We start from the raw sequence: 22,863 nt of genomic DNA, 5'->3' as shown, positions 1-22,863 counted from the left end.
CTTTTGCCGTGGGTTCAAACCCGGCCCAAGGAAAGTTTTTTTTTTTTAATTTTCATAACACTTTTTTTCATTAAAATAGGATGAAAATAATACTCAAAAAAGTGATTTACTTACGTTACGCGGGCAGTTTTGCTATACGAATCCGTAGTAGAAGTAGTAGGAGTAGGAGTAATATTAGTAGTACTAGTAGTAGTAGTAGTAGGAGGAGGAGGAGGAGGAATAGTAGTAGGAACGGATTAGAAGCCCCGCAGGGCTCGTTTTGTTCCACCTTGACCCCATGCAACCAATCAGAAACGTGTATTTAGTTCTTATAGCTAGGGTCAAGCGTCAAAAAATATGCATATGACGTTCCATGACTACTAACTACAAAGACAACAAATGACAATCGTGTAACGTTCAGTGCTGCCAACTTACTTCGAACAGAAATGGCGGGCATTTCAAAAGTTGCAATCTTTATGGGGCACCCTGTATGTCATTAATCGTAATGTGTCGTATTGTCCTGCTAGTGTCATAATACAGAGCTCAATGAGTATATACTACAGTATCAGTTTTGTCTTAATAGGAGGCATATCGTATTGCATCAATTTTTAGGTTTATACAAAAAAAATTGTGATTTTCTCGAAAACTACGCATGAGGATTTACGTTCAATTAGTCATTTTGTTCAGCTCAGTGAGATCTATTGATTGATCTCTCCAGGATTTCCTGAAAGGGGCTGCACCAGTAACTACCAAACTAACCAAACATACTGAGACTCTTCAAAGTGACATGCGATAATATTTTTTTTACCCTTGACAACGCTGATACATAGAACGGGGGGGGGGGAGTATTTTAAACAGGGGGGAAAAATGTTCTCTTCTCCTGGCTTCTGTTTTCTTTCCTACTTGACAAATGTTATTGTTTTCTTTGGTAAATCATTTCCGTTCAATCTTTAGAAAATCGACTTAAAGTATTGATTTTTGCAAATTTCTGCTTTCTCTCAACCCCAAACGGAAGAAAATGGCAGAAAGTTTCGGAAACTGTTGCTACTTTTCACTGCTACCTTCTCATTTTATATAGTATATATTTACAACGAAGGGGGCGCACTCCCTAAATCCGGCTATATATATATATATATATACAGTGGACTCTTTTTAATTCGAAGTCCAAGGGGACACGAAAAAACTTCGAATTATCCAAAATTCGAATTATCCAACAACATTCATTTTCACATATAACAACAAACAAGCCAAAGTACTGTGCATCTGAAACATATTCATATGGTGTAGACTTTACATTTAAAGCAGCTTAATATTTGCGTGATCGAATACCGCAAACTAACAAACGACATTGACTCCACATAATTCAAACTACGTGTACAATGGAAAATATATTTACGTACAACACTACAACATATATTGAATAGCCCAAACAATTAAACACCAGTAATAATTTGAATATTCTATTCTCACTTTTAAGAAGTCGTAAACCTCATTTACTTAAATTTGGTTGTTTTTGTACGGTCAATAAATCTTGAATTTCATTTATTGCGTGTAATAACATTTGGTTAACTTCATCAATAATTCATCTTAAATTTTCAACCAATTCTGAAACAAAATGAGATTGGCAACGTTCTCTATCTTTACTTCTTCCCCAACTCACCTTCATCTTTATCATTACATAGATTTTCTATTTACCTTTTGTATTACTCTTCCCTATGGCTGCATCTGGATAACAGAAAACACGTTAAAACTGTATTCCTCTCTTTACATATGTCCAACATTAAGAGTTTTCAACTGTGTTTACTTCGAATTATCCAAAATATAGGTTCAAAAGTTCGATTTATCCACGTTTTCTTACTATTGTTTTTTAATACAGTTTTCAAGGGGAATGGACTTCTGTTCGAATTATCCAATATTTCGAATTATCCAAGTTCGAATTAACGAGATTCCACTGTGTATATATATATATACACAGTGGAATCTCGTTAATTCGAACTTGGATAATTCGAAATATTGGATAATTCGAACAGAAGTCCATTCCCCTTGAAAACTGATATATATATATATCGGGTGTTGCAAAATAAGTGTTACAACTCTTGGGAGGTGACTCCTGCCACTGAGACAAGAAAAAAAGTTCTCTTCAACTTTCTGCTATCGGACATAGTTTCAGATCTACAAAGTGCCGAAAGCGTGGGAAAATGACTTTCGGACGCCAATAGTTCGGAAACTATCCAATATAAAGAGGGCGGGTAAAAAATTCACTGAAGAAGTCACACCTGCTCTATTGAATTTTGCATGTTTCACAATCCTACCGTGCACGCGCAAGGGATTCCCCAAAGGAACGTAGGGACTCCCGGACAATCTGAGAAATTAAACTTGGTCTAAATGGATATGAATTGATAGGCTTTCTACCAGTAACAATAATTCGTTTGTCTTAAGTCGATATCTGGAACAAATACAAAATGGCGGACACCTTTATGCCCGTTGTGTGTGGTTGCATAATCGCCAGGTACGGATGCTGGCCAACAGTGACGTTCTGAGTATTAATTGTAGCGAATTTGTATTCAAATGCTCTAGAAAAACATCTGGAGTTTCGGTAGAGCATAACAAATGAAGCAGGGTGATTCACATGTGTGGAAACACTTAACGAAAAATGCCCAGAAATGCACTCATACTCAGTAAACGTGAGTTCAAAGCGTCGGAAATGTAAGGATTAGCGTCAAGAACATGAAAGTCATTGTCAATTCACCAATATTATTCCCTCAAACCGATGCAATATGATGTGCACGGTTGCATACCAATAGGGATGCAACAACTGAGGCCAAGTTGAAATTGTGCAATGGACTCACAAAGAAACTGGGTAAACTAAATGAATGTCACTAGTTGGATCGCATGATCGATATTGAAATGTGGCCAATGTGTGTGTTGATATCAACATGTAGCTAATGGACAAATGTCAACATGTCGCACTACTGCTAGGACACCATCTCACGTGTGAAAACTAGGAAAATAACGTTGTACATTCTGCTATTACATCTGGTGCACCATTCGGTAGAACGTAACTAGAACACGATTGTATCAATGTCCCTCTTTGTTTGGGACATTGTCCCCCAGTCGACACATATGAAAAGAAATCTCTCAATGCATGGTTCAAATTCTGATAGAGTGTGAAAATAACAAACTTGTATCATCTTCCACGTCTTTTAAGACATATGACGTACTCGAAATATAGGAAAATACCTCCATAAATTCGTATCTTACACACAGTGCACATGCCAAGACAAAGATGAAAATGAACCGATTTGGCACATTTAACACTACAGCTGGAACACCATTCATATGGAAAATAAAACGACACGAGAAAGAGGAAGAAACGTCTTAAAGCTCTGATTGTTTACAAGTGTGCAGTAGGAGTAACAAAATAAAACACACAAGTATGGTGGGAGGCTGTACAAGAGGGCTTGCCAAACAAAATGGGTACTCCTCAAAGAAATTAATACAGAGAAAGTGAGTCTTCTTCGAACCTCAGGGCTAGAGCGCTCGCTTTTGCTCGCGTGGTCGCAGTTTCCAATACTACTGGGAGCCCACGGCCTCAGATTCAAGACCCGAGTAGTTATTTTCCTATTTTTCGCACGTGGGATGATGTCCCGGCAGTAGTGGGACATATTGACATTTGTTCATTAGCTACATGTTGATATCAACACACACATTGGCCACATTTCAATATCGATCATGCGATCCAACTAGTGACATTCATTTAGTTTACCCAGTTTCTTTGTGAGTCCATTGCACAATTTCAACTTGGACTCAGTTGTTGCATCCCTATTGGTATGCAACCGTGCACATCATATTTCATCGGTTTGAGGGAATAATATTGGTGAATTGACAATGACTTTCATGTTCTTGACGCTAATCCTTACATTTCCGACGCTTTGAACTCACGTTTACTGAGTATGAGTGCATTTCTGGGCATTTTTCGTTAAGTGTTTCCACACATGTGAATCACCCTGCTTCATTTGTTATGCTCTACCGAAACTCCAGATGTTTTTCTAGAGCATTTGAATACAAATTCGCTACAATTAATACTCAGAACGTCACTGTTGGCCAGCATCCGTACCTGGCGATTATGCAACCACACACAACGGGCATAAAGGTGTCCGCCATTTTGTATTTGTTCCAGATATCGACTTAAGACAAACGAATTATTGTTACTGGTAGAAAGCCTATCAATTCATATCCATTTAGACCAAGTTTCATTTGGCAGATTGTCCGGGAGTCTCTACGTTCCTTTGGGGAATCCCTTGCGCGTGCACGGTAGGATTGTGAAACATGCAAAATTCAATAGAGCAGGTATGACTTCTTCAGTGAATTTTTTACCTGCCCTCTTTATATTGGATAGTTTCCGAACTATTGGCGTCCGAAAGTCATTTCCCCACGCTTTCGGCACCTTGTAGATCTGAAACTATGTCCGATAGCAGAAAGTTGAAGAGAACTTTTTTTCTTGTCTCAGTGGCAGGAGTCACCTCCCAAGAGTTGTAACACTTATTTTGCAACACCCGATATATATATATATATATACAGGGTGGTCGTGCATGAATGTCGGAAAATTCGTGAGATGAATCTACAGGTAAAAACAAGCAAAAAATGTCATATGAACATTGGGTGAATGCGGCTTCGTTTGGACGCTAGAGGCGTCTGAAATGTCACCTTCCGAGGCGGCAGTTTGCAATATCTCAAGAACGGAGAGAAATACGAATGTCGGGTCAAAACATATCAAAGGAAACCCCATCCGGGGAATCCAATTATGCATAAGTGGTGGCGAAACAGTGGCGGCGCTAGAGGGGGGCGTGTGCTCAAAAAATATCGAACTTTTGGTTGGCAAAAATACATTTATTGATTTGGAAATCCGAAACACTAATCCCCTTTAAAGTAGTCTCCTTGGTCATGTACACACTTCTCCCAGCGCTACCGCCACTGTTGGAAACACATATGGAACGCAGTTTTTGGAATGGTGAGCAACCGTGCTCTCGCATTCCGCGTGATGACGTCCCTTGACTCAAATCGGGTCCCTTTTAGTAGCATTTTCAGCTTGGGAAATAACCAAAAGTCACACGGAGCCATATCGGGTGCATAGTGAACCTGACAACACACAAGAACATTGTTGTGTTTGGCTAATGAAAAAGCTTAATCAAATTTCGCGGACACTCTCCTCATGCCCAAATTCTCGTTCAAAATTGAATGTATCGATTTGATTGAATGATTTCCGCTTTGGGTATCGCCAAGCTTTTAGCAAAATTTGATGCAATATCGCTGCTCAAGTTTTCCTATCATTTTCAAAAACAAAAAAGAAAAGAACAGAAAGAAAAAGAAAATTAAACAAACAAATCCAACGACCGCTCACTATACGTCTTCACTCGTTGGCACACTGCGGGCGGGAAAAAATTCTTGGCTGTGCATGATGGTCCCCTATACATCTACACTGAAGAATGTCTCCCGCACTTCATTGATTTAAGGTTCGAAACTTTTTGAACACACCTCGTACCTATTGATTAATTTGTTTTTCCTCGTATCTCCTTTGGTAGCAGTGACGCTATTAAAGTGGGATCCCCAATGCTTTTCCGCTGGAAATCAAACCAAGGATTTTGTGTACCAAGGAAGTGGGCTAGAGGTTGTTGAAATCAATGTTTCTCAGCACTGACTGGAACACTGATCAAGGAAAAAGTGGAATTTATCTGCTTTCGTAAAATGAAATATTGAAATAATCGTGAATTGTTATATTTCGACAATTTAAGACCGCACGAACATCACTCAATCCATAACTTTGTTACATTTATCTGTTGCGAATTTGTGTTACAACACATTAAGGTATGCTCGAATTCCAACTTCAACAATATCGTAAACATGCATGAAGCAATGTTTGACGGAATTTGTACCAGAAATAAATGCTAACCCAATGAGAAGTTTTCTGAATGTAATTTCCTCTTGCTATCTACACCATAGACCAGACGAAGTTTCTGCGAAATAGTTTTCCCTATCAAAGAGATAGAAAGAGAGAGCTTTCTACATGTTAAGAGTGACCGCATCAAAGGGTTTGTTGAGAGCGCTTCTCTTCTTTAGGAAGAGAAAATCAACCTTTCTCTGTTCTTGTCAAAAGCATTTGGATGGGTTGGGAGTTGTAATAACTAGAGAACGGGGTTAATATGAGAGGTGACCAGAATGGTAAACCAGCCAGATACTCTTGTTACAGATACGTAGCTCATGAGCGGCATCTAATCTACAACAAATTTACAACTCTAAGTTAACCAAATTTCAGCTGAAAATAAGCTTTAAATATAACTAAAACAATTATAAATAAATAATTAAATAAAAAATAATTTTCAGAATAATTAGTTCTACTTTATTAAATAAACTGAGACATATGCTTATTAATCAATATAGCATATATATATATATATATATATATATATATATATATATATATATATATATATATATATATATATATATATACAGGCGCGGACCCCCCCTTGACGCTTAGGTATACACTGGATAAAATGGGCTTCAATCCTCTTTTACACTGGATAAAGCGGCAAACTATGGTTTTTAGCCCATCCCTTGATCATATCCTGGATACGCCACTATATAACTGATCGAAAATGACCGATATTTGTGCCGAATGCATAGTTTTCGTGATCGCTGAGATGAACAGTGACACTTCCGATGCAGTTTAAATTCAAGTCCAGACCTGCAACTTGGGGGAGGAGGAGATATATATAAAAATGGTCGTAAATTATATCAGAAAACTCTTCATTAATAGTAAAAAGCTACTAATTAGCGGAATATATTACTATTTTTTATTTTATTTTAACCTAATGAAGCGGATAATGGACACTATCATATTATATAAAAGAGCAGAAGTGTTTCAACATTATAGTAGGCAGAAATGTGGAATTTGCACAGAAAACTCATTTTGTCATGAATGTAAGAGGTTAAAAAAAAAAAAATAGAAATATGTATCTTAAGGAGGGTACAGAGATTTCAGCTTTTGTTTCAATAATACCTTATGAATATCTGATAAGTTTCGAAGATTAAGCTTGTCATATAAACTTCTCATTACCAACAACTGAATACGCATTTCAGCATTTTTTAAAAATTCTACTCATAAAGGAGTGACAAGGCGGAAATTTATATAATATTCAAATTTCCGATTAGGGGGGCGCGGTGGCTCAGTGGTAGAGCGTTCACCTCTGGTGCCTGGATCCCGGGTTCGATCCCAGCCCCCGCCAAGTGAACTTTGTGGTGGACAAACACCGTGCTCGTGGGTTTTCTCGGGGTTCTCCCGTTTCCTTACACTTTCTTCATTCCACCATTTCACTCATCTCTCATCATCACCGTCTCGTTTAGCCTAACCGGCATAACCGTGGGACGTAAAACTCAAAGATTTCATTTTCATTTTTTTCAAATTTCCGATTATTTATTCAGAAAATACAATGTAAAAATTCACTTAGGTTGGAAGTGTGAAAATTCGTATATCACCTTTTTTTATTTTATTTTAAATAAGCGGAAACTTGTTCCAACGTTCGAAAATTCTACTTCTCTAAATTGAAAGAGGACAATTTTGATATTTCTTGTTTTATATTTATTAAAGCCTTATTCTTTACATGCAAAGAACAAGCGCTTCTGCTAATATCTAATATTTATCAATCTTGTCATTGAGTACGACTAAATAAGAAAATGTCAAACGGTTTCGACAAAGTCTCTTGTCTTCCTCAGTAGCTTAGAAATTCTCAATGCAGGTTCACTTCACACCTCCTGACACTTGACACTTGACACCATTATGCACTATCAACGATACTGCACAGAGGAAGAATGTGGTTTCTCACTAGTGTTGTCCACGAAACGAAACAAGCCTGAGCTCTCTCAATATAGAAAAAGATCTACTTTTTTAAGACAAGATAGCACTTTCTTGGTACTTTTTTTTCTTTACTTATCTTTCTTGATTCGTTAGGAATTTTCCTTAGGCTTCTTGAAAGTAAATAACAAAACAAACACTTGGTTTCTGTCTTAGGCCGTGCCTCCATTGCTTCCGAATGCGAATGAGAACTGCGAATTCATGTGCCTCTACCAGATCAGAAGTTCTGCGAATGCGAATCAAGTTGCAATGTCTCCTCCAAAGGTTCAATGTGAAATATTTTTGCTTGAAAATTCGTACTTTAAGGGTCCAAATAATAATAATAATAATAATAATAATAATAATAATAATAATAATAATAATAATAATAATAATAATAATAATAATAATAATAATAATAATAATAATATGTATTAATTTCCTTTGTGTGAAAAATAGAGTGAATGTCGCTCCCGTTATTATTATACTTCCGTGGTATCCGCTACTATTGTCACTTCAAAACAAATTAACTAAATAAAATTAGAGAATAGAAAATCAACCTAGTTTCTAAGAAAATTTTCTCCATGAGTAAAGAAACTCGTTTTTGCTATTTCGAACTTATTTGTCAATAATTACATGTATTCGTAAAATTAATTATTTGATGAACAAAAAGGAAATATAAATTGAATAAAAAGTTGCTGGTTCATGTATTAATTAAATCTTCATATTTTAAGTACAAAACGAAGAAAATTACACATACTTTCCACTTCAAGTCCCTTGCTTACATGTGTCCATAATTTGTTCACAGCGTATCGTTTGTGGTAATCAGGATGTGCTTGGTTCCACAATGGAACTTTATCAAAATAGCAATAAAACAATTGCACAGTAAACGATTTCGTAATCAATATGCATTTCCGATCCGTCAACATGTATCAATTATTACATACCGCAACTTATTAATCGTGCAGTCTGAAATATAATACAGTAAAACCTGTCTTAAGCGGAATCGAGCGGGACTGGCAAAAATTTCCGTTAAAGTCAGGTTTCCGCTTAATGGAGGTAAACGTTGCCTTCAAACAAAAAACATGTTTATAACGGACATACTGAGAAAATATTGTACGTACGTTGTACGTACCTTTTTTAATTACAGTACTTCTTTCTTCTACGAATTAATACACAAAAAGTTTATAATTAATACAAAATATGCTATGTATATCCTTTTTTTATTTTTCCCAGTAGTCAAGCAGAGTTTTCTTTATACATTGCTGCTTGGCTGCTCGACTTTTCGCACACACTTTAGCCTGAGAAACTACACTAAGTAAATCAAAGTAATTTTTTTCGTAAGACAAATTGTTGCAGTTCCTTTAAACTTCTGGGAGCATCTTGATACGTCTTTATTCTACACTCTTTTTCGGATTCGGTACCGTATTCGTCTTCTTCTCCCATCTCGTCTTCTCCTTTCCAACTTTCCGTATGATTCTTGATAAAGGTGAGGGGATTAAGGACAAATTGTGGGAGGTGAATATGAGTAGTGGTTGGGGAAGGTCAACAATGCCAAAAATGATAGACAAAACGAAGAATTTATCGCAGACATGTAATGTATATATTTACCCTCTTATAGAATGTAATGTATATAGTTACTCTCTTACAAAATTCTAAAGGCTGCAGTCTGGAACTCAGAATTTTCCGTTTATTTAGCTTTCCGTTGTCCGCATAACACAGTTTCCGCTTAATGAAGGGACTTTTACACGTTTTGCACTCCAAAATCCATGGGACCATGAAATATTTCCGTTTAAGACAGTTTTCCGTTTAATAAAGGGTCCGTTGAAGGCAGGTTTTACTGTATAATTATATTACTTCAACCAAATAATTAACCACAACATATACGTATATGTTTATCCTTACATACTTTATTCCTTGAGGGTTCCTTCGTGGCTAAGCGGTTAGCATACGCGCCTTTGGCGTGGGAGGTCCGGGTTTGATTCCCGGCGGGAGCTCATGTAGTTCGGATTCCACGTTAAGTCTCCACGTCTCGTATAGCCTCGCTGCTGAAAGAGACGTTAAACTCAAATTCAACTCAACTCAATTTCTTGAACATTATTTCTAACCAGCCAGGGCCGTGCCGTGAGGGGAGGCGAGCGGGGCGACTTCCCCGGGCGCCGAAGTAAGAGGGGCGAAAAATTCCGGAGAAAAAATAAAAAAGATACGAAAAATTGTTTGGAATATATGTATGGGGGCGCCGTCGTATACTCTCGCCCTGGGCGCTGATTTTCCACGGCACGGCCCTGTAACCAGCCACCAATGGTTTCCGAATAAAAATTTGCTTGCTTTAGAGTGTTTACACATTAATTGATTGATTTATATTTACGTTCCTCGTGAGCAGCAATCAGGGTTGCCCGCGAAACGAGGTAGAATTTTTCTGACGAGTTTCTTCAATACACACCCTCAAAGACGATGCATCATTTTCACGACACCGTTCCGAGATTAGATTGTCTCGTAGGTAATTAAAGCAGTAATGCTGTAAATAATGTTGGACGAGATCGATCTGAACCGAGAGCGTTACCCCAATCTGGAATCGAACAAGGGATTTCGTGAACTAAAGACATGCGCTATTCACTACAGCAGCGACGGACTAGGTCGAAAAAAAAGTGTGAAGTCTTTTTCAGACCAGTCATATTGACTGAGTTTTTTATGGGTTTCCCTCATTCACACCAGGCAAATGCTGGGATGGTATCTAACATAATGGTCGCAGGCCATTTCCTTCCTCCCCCAATCCTTTCTTCTTCCCCTTTCATTAGATCGTGTGATCGCCGAGAGACGTCATCCCTCATATACGTAACGGGCTAAATGGACTTAGATGCCGACAGCCCAGAAATCTAAATTATAATCCGAGCGAAGTAGCTCAAGTGGTAGAGCGTTGGCTTCGCATTCGGGAGGTCACGGGTTCGATTCCCGCTGCCGACCATCCTGATTAGGGTTTTCCAAGGTTTCCTTCAATCCTACCAGGCAAATGCCGGGATGGTACCTACTAAAACAGGCCCTGGCCGATACCTTCCCAAATCCTTTCCATTGTTGTTATTGTTATTGTTATATATCCAGTATAAAATGGCCTCAGAGCTGTATCTGGTAATTGTTAAATAAATAAATAAATAAATAAAATAAATAAATACTCCCACGTTCATGCCCTTGAGGCTAAAGAAGACAGATCATGTGAGAGGAAATGGGAGAAACGCGAGAAAATCCACATAAAAGATGCTTACCCACCACAAACTCACTTGGCCAGAATCGAACCAAAAACCTTCGCAACAACAGTATTCATTCTACCATTGGGCCACTGTGCTCTCCTAAATAGTACTTAAACTGTATATAAGCATACCATTTACATTATATATACCTGTGATGTACTGTATATAGCACATAGCGCATCTGTGATGTAAAGCAATCCAATTTATTTATAAACCATTTGCATAGACTGCAACAACGAGTGTTTATTTATCCCTATTTCGATTCCTCCCGACTGAATTCAAATAAACACCTAATAATCTATGCAGTATCTCCCATTGCTTTTTTTTTTTTTTTTTTTTTTTTACTTCTATTAGTGCAGTTGCTCAATCATATAATGAGCATTTACAGCCGCTGTTCCCACACACGCTATTGGGTCGCATCAGTGAAAAGGTCATAGGTGCTGAACCCGGGGTGATATGTGTTTTCTTTTTCCAAACTTTCGAGTTTTGTTCCATGCATGAACATAGGAGTTCATACTTACATACACATCCGAAACTTAGTTTATACTGTATTCTGGTTTAATTAATTCATACTTAAAGCAGCAGTGTTTTCTCTGTGTTTGTAAGTCTCGAGTATCGATGCCCAAGAAAAGAATAAGTAATTAGTATTTTTTTAAAAAATGAAGAAGGGCTATCACATGTACACCACGCAAAGAAATTTGGTTTACATGCCTTGATACTTTCTCAACCACTTCCAGTTTTAGCAGAGAGAGATTAGTGCGGAAATGGGATATATTCTTGGGTCACTTAATTCAAAGCTGAAAATCGCTTCTTGCTGTTTATTATCTTACTCTACAGTGATCCAAAACCGGAAGTGTTTGATTTCTTTCAATTCCGGTTTGAATAGTCCATTAAGAGAGAACCTCTAATATTCTTAGAGTGCTAAATATAGGGATGCGCACGAGACAACATTTGTGGCTGTCTCGTCTCGAAAATGTGCTGTAAAAGTGATGTCTCGACTCGAAAAATGTATATTTTTCTATTGGAAGAGCCGTGTCTCGACTCGAATTTCGTCAGGAAAATCCTGTCTCTAATCGTCTCGTGCACATCCCTAACGACTGTTAGCACATGCGCTTGCGGTATTTGAGTGTTGTTAGAGCTCATGTACCTAGATATAGTAAAATTTTTTTAGCGTCCTTATCTAACACTGAGGCTATCAACAGCAGGACCAGAGGCGCATCCAGGAGGGGTCCACTGAGTCCGTACCCCTTCCCCCGGTAAAAAACTTTCTAAGTCAGCATACATTTTGCACACATTCTCAATAAAACTATACTTGTTTAACAGGGAAGTGATTGCTGTAACTTGATCTTACACTTCATCTGTACTCTTTCTCTTATAAAAACAACCTAGTTGTATCATATTTTCCCTGGAAATATAGGTGGAAGTATTTTACTGTTACTTATTGTCTTGTCGGGTGAAGAATAATACCGGTACCCGTTCAATGCTGCATACACTAATGGTTTGTGGTATTGGACTTTCCCCTCCAAAATTTGGACCCCTCCTAACAAAAATTTCAGGGTTCGCCCCTGAAGAAGACTTACTATTAACGTGGCATACTATTGTCAACTGCCAAACCATCATACAGTATAGGTTGTTGTTCACCACCTCCTATAAGAAAGCAGGATGAGAGGGTCATGCTACCGGGCTCCCCTCTATCACGTGGTTCGGATTTTCATGTTAAACTGTAGGTTCATGTCCCATAAAGGCTCGGTGCTTAGAAAATGGCGTTAAATTCCAAAAGCAATCAGTTAAAGAGGGAGTTATTGTTTGCATGTCGTACAAAGAGGAATGGTGGGGAATTAGACTCTCGCTTCCACCATAGGCGGCGCCAGTATCTTGGTAATGTGGGTATAGGCTAGGATGGAACAACACATCCTAACATTGTTGCCAGAACGCTCTGCACTATTGAGTCTTAAGATCTCAAAAAACAATCCTTAAGTTTTACTCAAAATAATAATAATAATAATAATAATAATAATAATAATAATAATAATAATAATAATAATAATAATAATAATAATAATAATAATAATAACTCGAAAACACGGTATGATAGCAACTAACTTATGAGAGACTTAAGAACTCACTCAAACATATCCAAACATAGGAAACAATATATATACACAAATAGAAAGGATTATTGTAGGAAATCTAAAAATCGAAGTTAATCTGTACCCACTGTGGCGCCGCCAATGGTTTCCACATTTATCTCATTGACTTTTTGGTTATTAGAGAATTGTGTCAATGTAGTGAATACTGGACCACAGCTTTCTCTGGTGTGATGATTATAAAATTGAAATATCACAGCAGAAACTGGATGACAAGACTAATTTATTGATACCATAACATTACGGAAGGTCACAAGAAAAGATGTTAGTAAATGCATGATTTTTCCATATTCTCCTAAGCACTCTGCCACTAAACCACTTTTAAAATTAGAAATAAAAGCAGAAAACTTCTATTACCATAGTCTTTTACAGACAATTTTTTTCCTGGTAGGATGTTGGGAAAAAAAGTCCTGATGAACTCCTAGCTTTGTAATGAATAAATAAACAGACCTACAAAGGGCATAGCTTTTTTTCTTTACAGTCAATACGGTCTGCTTGCCGTTGAGCATAGAAAGGGCTTAAACAAGAGCTTTGAGTTTTTCTGTTTCGACTGTAGTTCATAAATTACATTCATACAGTAGTGCAGTGTGTTTTCGTGTCCTAAGGCTAAAGATGTAAAGGGAATAGGAGATTTAAACCCACTACAGAAAAAGAATAGTATCTTTTATAGCTTTTTTTCTTAGTAGGGATAGTTTATTTCTGCAATTTTAATTCTTCCGTGATCTGCACAGAAAAGACAAACAACCACTGCCCACTATTCAGTAGGTTATGCAGTCTCTGTATTGGCTCGAATACAAAATATTATGGATGTAATTGTTGAAATAGAATTACACTAATAGAGGATATGCACCAATTGTTCACCAGTACTTTGAGAGAGTGAATAAAGGAGATAAATATGAAATGCTATTCATCTACAAGAAAGAAAGTACATGATCTTTTACTATACAAACATGGATTACTATTCCATATTTTTATCACTACTTACGTATTCCATAATTGTAAATCCGCCATGTTTGATTTCAATCATTTTTGTAACATGCTTTATTCCGCATCATGGAAACAAACACTACTTAATTAAATCTTGAAAATGGAAACATTTCAATAAAATAACGGTATAATAGTAAGATAAACTATGTATCATCAAAAATTTCGTATACGCTGAAAACATTTTTCTTGTTTTGCACAGAAAACGTGTCCATTCACTCTCGAAACAATCTTATAAATGATGGCGGGATATTAACTGTTGGTTTACAGACTTGAGGGGTGGCAAGTTTCGAGGGATAAATCTGGCATAACAATATTATTTAAAATAGTTTCATGATTATGGGAGTTAAATTTACTAAGCTGACCTATTTGAATCCTATATTCATAAGTCAGGTTTAGGTCGCATGGTCAAACAAATCCCAGCATGAATTGCCTGAGTGTTGTCAAATACAAGAACTCAATTCTCGAATAGTGCGAACACCTGTTCCATTTAGGTAGTTATCACATGTTTCACATGAGAACTAGTCTTGTCTTTGTCACAAACAAATATCCTATCATTGAAGGTGGATTTTTAAAAAAATTAATAGATGTAGATATAAAATCAAGAAATAAAGATAAAAGAGTTAGTTGTACAGGAATTGCAAACTGATATGTTGAGATTGAAGCTCGATATTGAATTCTATAAAAGAATTATCACCTTCTTACCAGAATTACCAGGTGTGTTTGCTTTATCTTTCACTAACTCAATAGATCATTATTTAAAGAAAACACAAACATAACGAGATTGTATTTGTAGTGCTTAGGTCTTCCTGGGTGCAAGTGCACTTTCCCTCCTCTTCGTTGTTCATTATGGAGTACCAGACTTAAAATCGTCGCATATCAGATTTGTTCTTTCTGGAGAAAGAGGACGGCAAACGATGTGATTGAACGAGGCGGCAAATTGCCTAGGGCCAGCCCTGTACACATATAAGTCTGAAGACGACAACGAACAGACTCAAAAGTCCATGTCCTTGGTAAATCGGCTTTACCAAGTTCACTTCTTTCCATGCTTAGATGTTCCGCTAAAAACATATAACAAGACGAAGGTTTCAAAATTATGCGTGCTTAAACATATAATTAATTGAAATTGTCCAAATAAACATCATAAATAAAAAAACACTTATAATTAATCCAAACTGCAAACTGCTCAATTTACAGTTGAAAGCCCAATTGAAGTAAATCATTTTTTTTTTTCAAAAAAAGAAATTTTTTGTTTGTTACACAGTGCCTTCGAACACGAATAGGAATTCTACAGAGCCAAAACACAGAATCGTGGTTATCGAGAAAATTATGTTCTATTCAATGCCCATGTATAAAAATAACACTTCCGCTTTCGCCACAATATTCGATTTCACCCTGTCTTACTCTATTGTTACGAAACACTACAAAACGAAGATATACCAAGAAATGACGTCAAGAACGGGTCATTCCATACACTACATGATTACAAAGACAGATGATATATATAAAATGTCATGCACATCCATTTGGTATATTTGTTTCGGATTCTTATATTATGCTTCTTTTCTTTCTCTCTCTCTTATTTATATTTTATTTTAAACTTCAGTATTTGCATAAAAAGAAAGATAAACAATACTAAAGGGTTCAAAATAAGTACTTCCCCTTTCCGCCATTTTATATCCAGTATATATCGTGTGCACTCTTCTGCTATTGCTTACAGACAATCTGCCTCCAGGTTTCGGTTGCTATGGTAGCAAATTCAAAAGAACACATTCTCTCACACACATACAAGCATATTCAGTTCAAACTACGCTTGCAAAGTTAGACATAAATAGATAGATATCTATTGAGGCCTCTGAGATTTTCAGCGTTAGTAAACAACTTTTTTCCTCCTTTCATTCGTTTTCATTTTTATGATTTATATATTTTTTTACGTTAGTTAGTAATGAACATGAGAAGTCAAACTTCATACACTACATCTCTCTGGCGCTATATTACATGAATTGTATTCCTCAAAACTTTATTTCTTTGAAATTTGATGATAATCATCCAATTCGAGTGATTTTTTTTTTTTTTTATTGCAAACGCAGTTATGGGATGATACGGTCGCCTTGTGCAGTGGCATAAGGAAGGGAGGATTTTTGCACAAAATAGGATACTTCAATTGATGTGGAGAAGATGAACATGGCTATGCTCTCTATTTACAACCTAGGAGCATATTTAAGTATTAGTCACTTGTTATTTGTAAAGTGCTTTAGTAAATGTCGACTGAAAGCAAGGAATCAGTCTTTATTATTCAATTTAAAATCTTTTGTCGTCGCGAATTCTGTCGAGGAATTTGAAACTTAAAAATATATAAAACGATAATCATTCCTGTTGTGCTGTATAGTTGCGAAATATGGTCACTTACCCTGAGGGAAGAAGGCGGACTGAAAAGAATAAAATCCTGACACGAATCTTCGTACTCAAGAGGAACGGGAATGGAGAATGGTGGAAACTTCATAACGAGGAACTACATAATTTATACGGTTTACCAAACATTGTTAGGATCATCAAGTCTAGGAGGCTCAAATGGGCAGGTTATGTGACCAAAATGGAAGAAAGTAGAAACCCTTTGAAAGTCTTGACTGGAAATCCAATCGGAAAGCGTCCATTAGGAAGACCTAGGCGCAGATGGGAGGATAACATTAAGACAGATCTCGCAGAAATAGGAATACAAGGTAGAAACTGGATGCAGTTGACTAAGGAGAAAATTCAATGAAGAGCTTTTGTGAACGCGGCATTGAATCTCCAGGTTTCATAGGCCATAGAATTAGTTAGTTGCTAATAATCCAAATATTTTATTGGTAACTTCTTCAAGTATTCCACTTGTCATTGTCTTAGCCGAAATTTTCATTGAATGTAATTATGATCGTTCATTATTCCTTGTTGCAAGACCTAGATAAGGTAAATAATGCTCTTTATGTTAAAACACTGTTTCTAATATTTTATTGTATTATATTTAAACTTGATAAATATAATAATCAGTGTTATAAATGAAATTGGGCTAGAAATCAAATAACCTTCCCTGAGTTTTTCATTAAATAATTCCTTGTATTAAACTAAACAAATGCAATTAATTACAAGAGGTGTTATGTTGCACATAAATAAATGGATATAGTTGCCAAGACAATTGAAGAATTTGTCTAACTATGAAACGAGCTTATCGATGCCAATTTCATAAAAGCTGGGGTTCTTACTGCCACCCTCCTGGTTCGAAATTGACTGCACCATTTTGACACGTCGACGATCCATTACGATTCCACCATAGACGTCCACCAACTGACAATGAATCTCCACAGCTGACATTCTCTTTATTCAGAAATCGAATAATAACATGCATTTCCTGCTTGGGCCATTACTCAAGTCGACCCTGCAGCTTTAACCGCTCTGATGTTAAAGAATAGAAATATGTTGTTTGTAGTTACATGTTATCGAACGTCAAAGTCATTCTAGGGTGTCCAAAAAGAAGTTTAGTGACGAAGTGACAAAGTTATCAAAGTGAAACGCTTGCTCAATAATCAGGACCCCATATTTTAGGAAAATGGTATAGACGAGCTCTTGTCATGGTTAGACAAATGTCTCAGTCTTCTTGACGACTATGTTGAAAAATAAAGTGTTGACTGTAGCATATAATGTGTATTGATATATGTACAACATAGAATATGGCTATGGCCAAACATATCATATAAACTTACTTTTAAGACGCCCCTTGTATCTTGGTACCACATTTTTGTGTTAAGTAATACCTAGTTCATCTATTTTGCACTAAGAAAAGACAAAATAGCTAAAATATAACCGCAATCACGTAAGAACTGGATCAAAGTGTTCGACCATAATATAAGAAAGAGCTAATCGGTGTTGATTTTTTTAAAATTATGATTTTTATTTGTTATAACTTTAATTTCTAGTATTTTTATTAATTTAAAATAGCTTTTTACATATAATTGGACAACGAAAGTGTAAAATTTAAGAAGTAACTGTTAGTGAGGTCTTCTATTTTGACCTCCCAGCAGTTTTAAAAGTGATAGATGTTAGATGGTCGACAACAGGATGTTAAATAAGCCTGATTAGAAACCACTAAAATCAATTCGCACTATTTCTAGTATATTCTTTACGAAAGCCTCGTTGTCCACGTATTTTCTCATGGGTATTCCATTTCCTCCGAACCTCCCATTCTACAAGTTTTTTTAAAATTTCATTATCCGTCTCCTATAGTCTAAAGAACATAATAACGTTAAAGATTTAGTTTTTTTTTTTTAATCTTCCATCCAGAAACTTTATTTATGATACAAAATAAAGAATAAGAACACATATTTTTTAAACAAATTAATAAATTCATCGAATTTGGAAAAAAGAAATTAAAAATACTTTTCTGGATCAGATCGCACACCCGGTGGAAGAGTTTTACAACTAAAAAAAATGGCAATTTTGAGTTATCATTGCTCAAAAGAGAATAGAGAGAAAAGCGAGCTCTATCTGGTGGTATTTTCGTATAAACATAACTAAACATATTAACCCCTAGATGGCTGAAATACCAGTATTCCATTCAGCGATTTTCATAGAATAACAAACTTTAAAAGCCATGTTTCCATAAATGTGTATTTTTAACTTGTAATACTATTCCACCGTATGTTCGATACATTTTTCAGGATTATATTGTATATATTATTATATTATTCTACGTTGGTTATAAAGTATAATTATATTAAGTTAAAATGTATTTCAATGCTGTTTCTTCATTTTTTCTAGGTAAGAGAAACCCAATTACCTGAATATCTGTGTGAGAAGAGTTTACATAAGTGTTCCTCAAGGTAAGACAGAAAGTAACCATAATTGATGCAAGTTAAGTTTAAGTACACCACATTTTGCAAAATTCAGAGATAAAATTGAACACTACATCAAAACACATGCTTAAAAAAATACATTTCTTATTTTACTGATTTAAATAGTAACTAATACAGCTGCATTTTATGTTCACAAGTAGGATTAATAGTGTAAAATCATTACAAGTGCTATACCACGGTTGAAATTTAAGTAAGTGCATATGAAAAAGAACGGTATTAGATACTATTTCCTGACGGCGTGTTATTTCTGCACAGTAGACAAGAGTTGTATTTTTTTGTTTTACAAGTGTAGAGACATTAATGTCAAACAATTACAAATCCCACGTGTTTTCACTACTCTCGCTTACGCGTATACCCACCGTAGCTGACTCGCCTGCTCCTTATCGACGAACTCCTGCTCGAGATCCCTAAGTTCGCTCTTCCCTGGATCGGTTAGATAGCATTCGTGCTTTTTAGTGGCCACCAAACATAGGTTGGTTTGTGATTTTGCACTGTAGTTTTTATGGCATGTGTCCCTCCGGATGCTATATTTATATACAAATCGTGATAGAAGTAACTTTTCAATCATTACTTCTGCTCCCCTTGAAATTTGCCTATACTTAGTAGGGTATAATCGTGTCGCCCAGCGTAAATCTTCTGGAGGACAATAAGAAGAAAGTTAGTGAAAGAATTATAATTTTTCGAAAATTCTTTTGAGTGGTATACCTATACTTACCCACACGACCATAAATCTAGTTGAATTAGATTACCAATTTTAGGTGTCCATAAACAAAGGTCCTACTCATAAGGAAGATCCCTTTTTGATATAAAACATATTTCGTATCAAACGTGCATTCCAAATAATAAATACAGTCTTAAATACAGTCTGTAAATATACACTTGCCCTATACATATAGTTCTATTACATAATATACAATATCACATCATTTACTCCCGTAGCATTTCGATTCTTATAAATCGACTAATTAGCTCTTGGAACCGTCATTGTTGACTTACGAATCGAATCATTAGTTCTTGAAACTGTCACTGTTTAGTTCTTAATGCTTCCTTCCTAGCATTTTAAAATGAAAAACGTAATGGAAGCTTCATGAGAGAGTTTCCTAATGAGTCTTCCGCTTCAACGTTAACTTTCTTTTTTCAAGAAAGGTCAACCATGTTCCTCAATTACGGAACTGAAACTCACTTAAAATCAAAAGCGGATTATGGTTGGTACGATGTTTCATGATAGGATTATAGAAGTGAAATAATGTGTTTTCTATGTCCTTGAGGTTGAGAAAAGACTTAAAATGGCGTGTTAAGTTTCTTCTTTGACTTCCTGTCTCAGAGACTATACAAAAAAACTTTCTCTCACACAATTAAATTTGCCTTACATTTTTGATATTCAGAAACCCAATAACTTTGATATTACATTGACGAACTTGTAAAATTTCCCGCTTTCTATATACTCTTAATCCAATTCTGCATGATTATTATTTTAACATTCTTGATAAGATCGTGATGTTCATTTGTTCTCGAACCACATAGGGCCAAAAATAGACAAGAAAAAGGTTATTTTTATCTTTTACTAGCACGTATGAATCTAATAACGTCATCCTGTAACTTCAGACCTTGTCAAACTAATGTGGCTGATTAAAACGACAAAATGTTATATCAGTTTATCTAATCTCTTGTATCGTGTGCAAAGAACATTTCCGTATAACGTGAAACTTCACCTTAGACTTCATAGGTGGCGTCAAGTGTTGATGAGAAGGAAATGACCTGTGCTGGAAGACAATGTTTCCTTCAGCTACTTTACTCTCTTCCTTGGGTGTTATTGTTGTTGTAGTATACAAGAGCTAATGGAGAACCGTGTAATCTTGTTTGTATACTATCTTTTTTATATATAAAAGTTGGTTCTCTCTTAGGGTTCGCTCTCTATGCCGGCGAAAATGCTTTTAAAGTGGTACTCGAAGTGGAAGATTGCTGACAAGATTTTGTGTGTTCTCTTCGGAGTACTTAGTTGTTATAATGTTAGTTCAAGCATCTTTTTATCCGATTTTTTTTTCTTATTTGAGGTTTGTTAAACAGAGGGCATCATCTTTGATTTTTCAGTCCATCGATTTATAAAGCAAAAAGATAGCTTATTATTCTTTGTTGATAGTAAATGGGAACTATACGATCTGATTTTCCTAATTTCTTCTACATATCTAAATGTCCTAAGTAGTACAATTGAGTGTCCATATGTATATATTGGCCATTTATTGCTTATAGATAATTTCGTTAATTTTACATATTGTGCTCCGTGTAGCGTAGTCGCTAACGGTTTTCTTTATAGTGTGAGCAGTCCCGGGTTCGATACCCGGTGGGGGTACTAGGTCGAAAAAGTGTAAAAGCTTTTTCAGACTAGCCATCCTGAGTGAGGCTGGGTTTTCCTAATTTATACCAGGTAAATGCCGGGATGGTACCTAACATGCAGGTTCCAGGCTGCTTTCTTAATCCCTTCTTCTTTCCCTTTCCTTGGACAATGCGATCGCCAAGGTACGTCATCCCTCACACATAACGGGCTAACATGCCCATAAATGTCGAAAGCCTAGAAATCTAATTCCTAAACCTTTTCGTATTGTGCCCAAATTCCAAAACCTGAAAATTATGATGAAAAAGTATGCAAACAGATTACTGCTGGACTGGAAAGAAAAAAAACCTGGCCATGTTATTAAATTGTTTTTAACTGCATTTTGTAAATATAAAATGATTTACTTTCTAAATTTCCGATTACAAGTATTCAATTGTATTTCTGTTATTTAATAAAATTCAAAGAATAAGTAGAAAGTGAAGGAAATGCCCCTTTTATTAAAGTTTCTCAAGACCCGTCCTTGCACATTACTAACTCTGATTTTCTTTTAAAAGAAAGACAACAGAAATGTTTGTCTTTTTTACCGCTAGATGGCACTGGTGTCTTTCTATATGTTCTCTATCTCTACATCAAACCTAACAAGAACGATGCTTTGTCCTTGCTCTAAAAATGCAAATAGTTTTTATTTCTCACATTTTCTCCTGTCTCCTTATTCTTGTAAAAGTGTTTTATATGACTCAATATCTCATCGACGTCATCTTAGCGTCAGCAGAACTACAATATGAACTTCGTAGTTTGTAAATAACAGCATTAAGAGATCTGTTAGATAAGTTAGAAGAAAACAAAACTATACTAGACAGAAAATATGACAGAATAATATACAGCAGCAAAGAAGTTCAGTTTGCAATGTTGCTAAGTGTTTTATAAGAGTCATTTGATAAAGTGTAGTTCCTTTTCAAAAGATAGAATATATGTAAATTCAAAATCTTAATTTTGTGCGGTAATAAAAGTTTACCTAAAGTTCGCGTTTCATTAATAGGTAAAAACAGACACCTTCAAGAAAGGCACGGAATGTATATATAGAGAATGTTCCTAAAAGAATATAGGGGAATCGATTTGTTAGACAGTTTCTTAGATGAGACGTACGGCATTAATAACATACATGTAAAATTTGTAATATAATTATTTTCATGTGATAATTGCAAAACATTTTTCAAAAAAAAAAAAAAACATCTTAATTGACCAGACGCGTAATACATTTATTTAAAAATGTTCTACTAACGTGTTCTGAAATTTTGCAGTACAGCCCCTTTGTTATGCAACCATAATCACACCAAAGAATGTATGGTTGCCTATAAGCATGTTAGTTTGGGGTTAAATTAACCCAGCACCCGTTGAA

General features: G+C 35.9%; 1 protein-coding gene across 3 annotated transcripts in view; it reads left to right on the top strand.

Moving 5' to 3' along the window:
- Window positions 1-22,863, top strand: part of Scp1 (Sarcoplasmic calcium-binding protein 1) — a 144,704-nt gene that overhangs the window by 30,357 nt on the left and 91,484 nt on the right. The window contains exon 1 of one of the 3 annotated variants that reach the window (XM_081756409.1): window positions 19,041-19,099. The exons of the other annotated variants lie outside the window; for them this stretch is intronic. The gene's annotated coding sequence lies outside the window, so the exon portion shown is untranslated. Of the gene's footprint in view, window positions 1-19,040; window positions 19,100-22,863 lie in introns of those variants that run through there. 3 annotated transcript variants of the gene reach the window in all.

The sequence above is a fragment of the Thermobia domestica genome, chromosome 4, assembly GCF_964235325.1.
Source record: "Thermobia domestica chromosome 4, izTheDome1.hap1.1, whole genome shotgun sequence".
NCBI classification, from domain to species: Eukaryota; Metazoa; Arthropoda; class Insecta; order Zygentoma; family Lepismatidae; genus Thermobia; species Thermobia domestica.
This window is presented reverse-complemented; position numbering and strand designations above follow the sequence as displayed.